Raw genomic sequence first — 6,386 nt, 5'->3', positions numbered from 1 at the left:
TTTTTCAGCAATAAGCCTGGCACAAAACTGAATTCTCTCCGTGCGCATCACTTTGAAGTGATTCGTGCGTTAGAGATTACACTGCGACCCGAGTGACATTTAATCGAAAAGAAAAACACAGTACGACCGAGCTAATGCTTAATCGAAGTAACTTCGCTTGATAGTCGTAGCTGTTTTAGAATGAGCATTCCCTCTTCGAAACGAGTGTTGGTTTGTCTTATCACCCCAAAGTGTGAATGATATAGATGTTCTTTTCTACCGTATATTAGTGACAGTGTTCACACCTGTGATACATTTAGGTTTGAAAAGAAGCATTTCGCGGTGTCCGTGCAGTGTGGATACTGCAGAAATGCCTTCTGCTTAATGTAGTGAGCCACACATCGGCATTATGTGAGATTACTGGTCATCTGTCTCTTGCTCTCTCTCTCTCTCTTGCACACATCTCTCTCTTTCTCCCTGGCACCAACTAACACTGTCCCGCGGTTCCAACCTCAACCTGATGCAGCCAGTGCGTCAGCTACGCTTACACTTAAAATACACACGACAATAGCCTCTCAGTATTGTTGGTTAGTTTTTGTGTCTGTGCAGCGCGCGCGTGCGTGTGTCTGTGTTGGGGGTGGGGGGCACACTTCCTCGTGCTATTTGCACGTGTCAATGCTGAAATAGTGGGGAATCTAAGATTTTCATCTGAAAGACATGCTCATCGATGCTGTATAGAATTAAGGTGTCTTCTAAAGGAAAATACATGTAAGATCAGCCAAAGATTTTGATTTCGACGGTGGTCTCTCCCAACCACAATGAAATCATCACTCGCCATAAATCATCTCTCATATTTTGTTATTCAACTCGTGCCAGCACCACAGTGATATAAATTATATCTCCCATTAGCTTTGCGAGTCGTCGGCAGTTTGGCACCAAGACCAGTTCGTTTCAGTACCATGGACAGTTTCAGTCCACTCTAATGACGATTACGCCTATGGGTGGCGGATTGGGATATGGCGAAATCCACGGCGAAGGAAGCCTGCATATTAAGTACATGTGATTGCTGCTGTGTTCATGACCAATACAGCAAGACCACGTAAGTGACAGCTTAGATCATCCACTGAGCGAGTTCACCAACACAGACAGCACACTGTAGCATGTAGCGCTGTCATAGGTGAGTGATGTGGAACCTTTACTGTCTTGTTGCACGTAACTGATCATACCATCTCCTTATGTCATGCTGGCTACAGTGCTGTATGCAAAAATCTTGATGACTTCACCAGAGTAATTATTAAACGTCCACTGGCACCATAGCACCTCATAGTAATTCACACCTCGACAAATACTATAATGAGCTGTGAAAACTCATAATTACAGGAGGTTCCTGTGGTTTTTGTTTACCGGAAACATTTCAGTCTGAAACAATGTAGCCAAATATCTCAAAGTTATATATATATACTGTATATATATATCAAAGTTTCCTCTCATCCGAATCACACTCTTGGGTCTAGGGACCTTGTGTGCTGGGTTTGGAAACCCAATGGGATAGTGAAGAGGCCTGGATAACCCTTGCAGTTCTTTTATTCAGAAATGTGAACATGATCAGAGCGCTCAATGCACACAAAAGTTCAATGTTTTCTCGCCATCCCTTCATCTGTGCTAAAGTGGTACATTGATTGATTGATTGATTATAATATGGTAATGTAGATCTTAGATGGAAGAGACCAAGCATTTTCAGAGTGTCCACAGCTCCTAGCTTCATCCCTCCAACCTCTCATTTATGATCCTGTGCATTTATGCTCTTTTAGGGGTCATGCATATACTTACAATACCTTAGGGTGAATTGTCATATTGTGGTACCTTCAAATCTTCCAAAAGTTGTTGTAGGTTTTTTAGTAGAGAGAAAAGGAAAGGACGAATTTGTGTATGTGTATGCGAGAGAGATGGAGAGAGATGGAGAGAGAGAGAGAGAGAGAGAGAGAGACAGACAGACAGAGAGAGGGAGGATTATTGCTTCAGGACGTCAATTCCATCCAATATGGAAAGGCTTTCTTTTCTGGATGATGAATATCACATGATGAAACAGGTCAAACAGATTGGTCAGTAAAAATAGGGAATTCTTATGAATTTCTTAATCAAGTTCCATGCCATCAATGCTCTGTGTCACTTTAACATGGGTGGCTTCCCATGCCAAAAAGGCCTTTGTGCTTTATTGTTTTTGTATTGATGGGTGGCCATGGAAAGGTAAAGGTTAAAATAATACATCACAGCGCTTCAGCTTCCATCGACTGACCAGTGGCGCATCTGAAACGAAGTGGCCTCAATCCGAATATAAAGATTTTTTTCCAGCAGCAGAAGGTAAATACATGGCTCTTACCCTCCAGCATTTAACACAGAATAGCAATCCTGTGACTGAGACATTGAGCGCTTTTAGTCCTATGGAATACACGTAAGAAGTTCAATAGTTCATGCTGCACACAGTGCAATGGATGTATCAACAACACTGAAGATTAATCGCCATGGAGATATATTAGATTCCCGATTGGTTTCCTTTAAGCCTTACATTGGTATTTCAAAATGTCTTGGATTTTCATTGTGACATTAGCCTGTTTCATGTAGCCTCCATTTACACATTCAAGAAATAAGATTTGCGTCCATATATCAGAGTGGTATTTTAGCTGAGGCGTTTATGACTAGGGCTATAAAACATCAGGGTCTGAGAGGCAGTGGAATGAAAAGTAATGCAAGGCAGACATGTCATCTGCTCAACAAGCTCAGTATTCACACTGGATGCGAAAACAGTCTCCTTCTCAGAACATCAAAAATTCCAAGCATATCCAATAATGTTCCACACAGCTGTCAAAATAATAAAACCCTTATAGAGAGGGCGCGCGCGGGAAACACAAGCAGACTGCAAATGACAGCCACATTCTGTGGGGGATTTAGCTTTTTTTTTCTCCATCTCTCCATTTTCTCTTTGTGGACTTGTGGAGGTGTTGAAAAAGCCAAGGAGAGGTCCACGGACCGGCGCGGTGCAGAGTGGAGCACAGGGGGCGTGGAGGCAGACGGCGAAGGCTCGCGCTCGCTCTGAGTCCACAGTTTACATAACACTGATTACAACCCCGAGATTTACCAAACCAACAGCAGTTTGGCTCGCGCATTAAAAACCCCACTGACCATCTGTTTCTGCTGCCATTCTCCATCTTTCAAAGTGGGCTGCTCTGGAGCAAGTGCACTTTCTCTCGCAGGAAGGCGTTTGTGTGTGTATCTGAGTGGGAGGAAGACGAAGGAACCTTGAGGCCTCTCAATATGGACTGCCAATTCTTATTGTTTCTTCACTTCCGTGTACTATCTAGATCCTAGTGTATATCTACAGAATAGATACAGAGAAATAACCAAGACGGTGGGGGAAAAAAGTTCTGCGAGTGTGAAAGAGTTTAGAAGAGTTTTACTGCGCCATTAAGTAGGCAGGCCACAGGGAGTGACAGCTGTGTGTCAGACGCCTTCCTGAAATAGAGATGGGGGAGAAGCAACTCAGGTTGTTAGCACTCAGTAATGGAACGCTGGGAAAGATGACATCATCAACACCCAGCATTTCACCACACTCCGGTCTGGTGCAGACACGGCTCAGATTGGGGCCGGCATCAGAGCCTGTCCGGGCTGCCAGCACTTGTCACTATTCTGGGCCTGGTGGGGACTCGCTCAAGATGCGCAGTCGGCAGCCTCTCCCCGCTTGCATGTCTCCCTCCCCAATTGCTGCTCGTTACGTCGCTCGTTTGGGAAGTGCCAACAGGTATTGTGTAGGATCTGCTTCCACAAGCCTGCCCGGGGTGTCATCCAATGCGACACCCACACACTGAGCGCGATATGAGGACAGCCGAGGGAGTGGAGAGAAAAATGAGCGAGCAGGAAGCCGGGCTTGTTTCTGTGCAGCATTAACAGTGGGAGCGTATGTGCTATGTGAGATAAGCTGCTGGGTGTATGTTGTGGTAGACTGGCCTACACTCAGCATATGTGTTCAGTGAGGGGTGAAACGCATCACTCTCATGGGACAGTTGTCTAACTGTTTCAGTTCCAGAGATGATTGGTGATTTCTTATTCTTTCCAGTGACAATACAGATAGTGGGGTCTAACAATGCTCATCAATAATGTTGAGATATCTAAGGGAAAATACTTTTTTGCAAGATAAAACCCCAGATAAAGTAACAAAAAATTTAATAAAAGTGTGAAAAATGTAATCAGCCCTTGCTGCTTCAGACTTTAACTAAAGGGATTCAATTTATGAATATATTTTGAAATAATCAATTGGTTTTTCACATATCTGATGAGGTGGACAAATAAAGGTATATTGGATCCTCTCCTAAAGTGCTACACAAAACTATTTAGTTTGACCTTGTTTTTGTTCTGTTTTGCCTCGTCGGAACTCTCCGTGGTCCTGAACTTCAGCAAGAACTTCTCCAACTGTGCCTTCTCTCATTGGCTGCGAGTGCGGTCCTATTCTACGGAAGAAGCGGGGTCACCGAGAGAGGTCATCAAGTGGGCGGTAGAGCCCACTCTACCTCCTCGACAGGGTCTGCCTCATCATCAGTCTGGCTCTGGTCGGAGAGATCTGACAGGCATGCAATTACCCAGGAGAAATGATGCCTATAGCTGAGCCAAGCCATACAGGGCGCTATTTCAGTCTTTTTTTTCGTTTTTAGCCATTGTCACCTTCAAAAGACTGAGCAGTGGGCAGCCCTCATGTTGTGGATAATAGTAGCTTAATAGCCCCTGTTGCTTCAGGACTGACCGTCCACCAGATGTGGGGAGTTTTAGCAGTGACTAAAAATCCACCTGACTACAATGCTGTTGTCGTCACTGTCTTCGCTGATGCACAATACAATCATCTCGATTTGAAATTACCTTCACATTCATCGGGGAGCCTAAATGGAAAATTGTTATTGTCGAATGCATCATAATTCTTTAATCAGTCAGTGCAGTTGATGTTTTTTTCTCTTTTTGTTGTGTTTTTTTTTTATTTGGTAATTTGGGAGGGAATTTAAGACTAAAAATACCACAGGCAGACAGACAGAGAGACCTCTCCCTCCCTCCCTCCTGGGTCTGCTGTCTGCTTCACATCACTTTCATATCAATCCTCATCAAGCTCGTCTGACCTTCAGATGACCATCACAGCCACCTGGCTAGGAGCCACCAGCTCTATTTTGCCTGGCCTGGACTAGACCTCAGCCTACTGCCCTGTGCGGGGAGACCAAGCCCTCCCCGAGCACACACACACACACACACACACACACACACACACACACACACACACACACACACACACACACACACACACATCAATATATGCATGAGAAGGCAGGCACTCACACACAGTCATGCATACACACACACATACATACACGCATACATACACACACACACACACACACACACAGTGAGAGACCACCTTGTTTAAGAAGATAAATATGAGGGGTGTTGGAGTGGAAGGGTGAACATGTGAGAGACCCAGGAGGCCACGGGAGGCTGGAGGTGCAACAGAGGGTGTAGAAACAGGAGGTGCAACAGAGGGTGGAGAAACAGGCAGATGTCAGACAGAGGGAGTAGTAAAGAGGAGAGGAGGAGGGAGAGGAGGACAGGCAGGACCCCAGTCAGCCGGTTCTGGCCCACATCTGGGCCACATGTGGGCTGTATATGGGCTGCATATCAGCTCCAGGCTCTGCTGTGGTCCAGTCAGTGGCAACACTTTATTTGGATAGTCCGCGTCCAAAGACTTTACAGATTGTTCGTTAAAATTCGTGTTCGGTCTTTCTAATTGCTGACTGAACGTAACTAAACCTAACCTGACCATACATTGTAGTTAACAGAGTTTCAAGAGATATAATATATATGTATTTCTGAGCATCTGTGCATGGTTTATAGGGGACCAAATAAAGTGTGACCCTTCAATTACAAACAGGAAGAAATGGGCTAGCTAGCTAGCGCTGAGTACACAATTGCACACTCTCTCTAAGTCTCTCACATAATCAAAGGGGAACAAATTATGCTGGTACCACCCCGTTGTCCAATCTTGATCCACGCTTCAAAGCTTTAGCACTAGAAGTGCTCTGCATAAACATGCATGTGGGTCCTGTTTCTCAAATAATCTCAAAGTGCACTTGAGAAACACTTGCACAACACTTGTACTAGGATTGCTAAGAGAGTGGCATTTGGATAAGTGCACATAACCTCCCCAAAATGGATATTATACATCACCAAAATGTGTTAAAGTACATTACATGTAATGTGTGTAATTAGGCAGACCTTTTAATTGAGCCACACTTAATGAAATACATGCACACTTTTAAAGCGCACCACAATGGGAGCCTGAGAAGCATCACATTACAACACCTCATTAAGATGTCGAG

The sequence above is a fragment of the Clupea harengus genome, chromosome 8, assembly GCF_900700415.2.
Source record: "Clupea harengus chromosome 8, Ch_v2.0.2, whole genome shotgun sequence".
NCBI classification, from domain to species: domain Eukaryota; kingdom Metazoa; phylum Chordata; class Actinopteri; order Clupeiformes; family Clupeidae; genus Clupea; species Clupea harengus.
Note: the sequence above shows the minus strand (reverse complement) of the source record.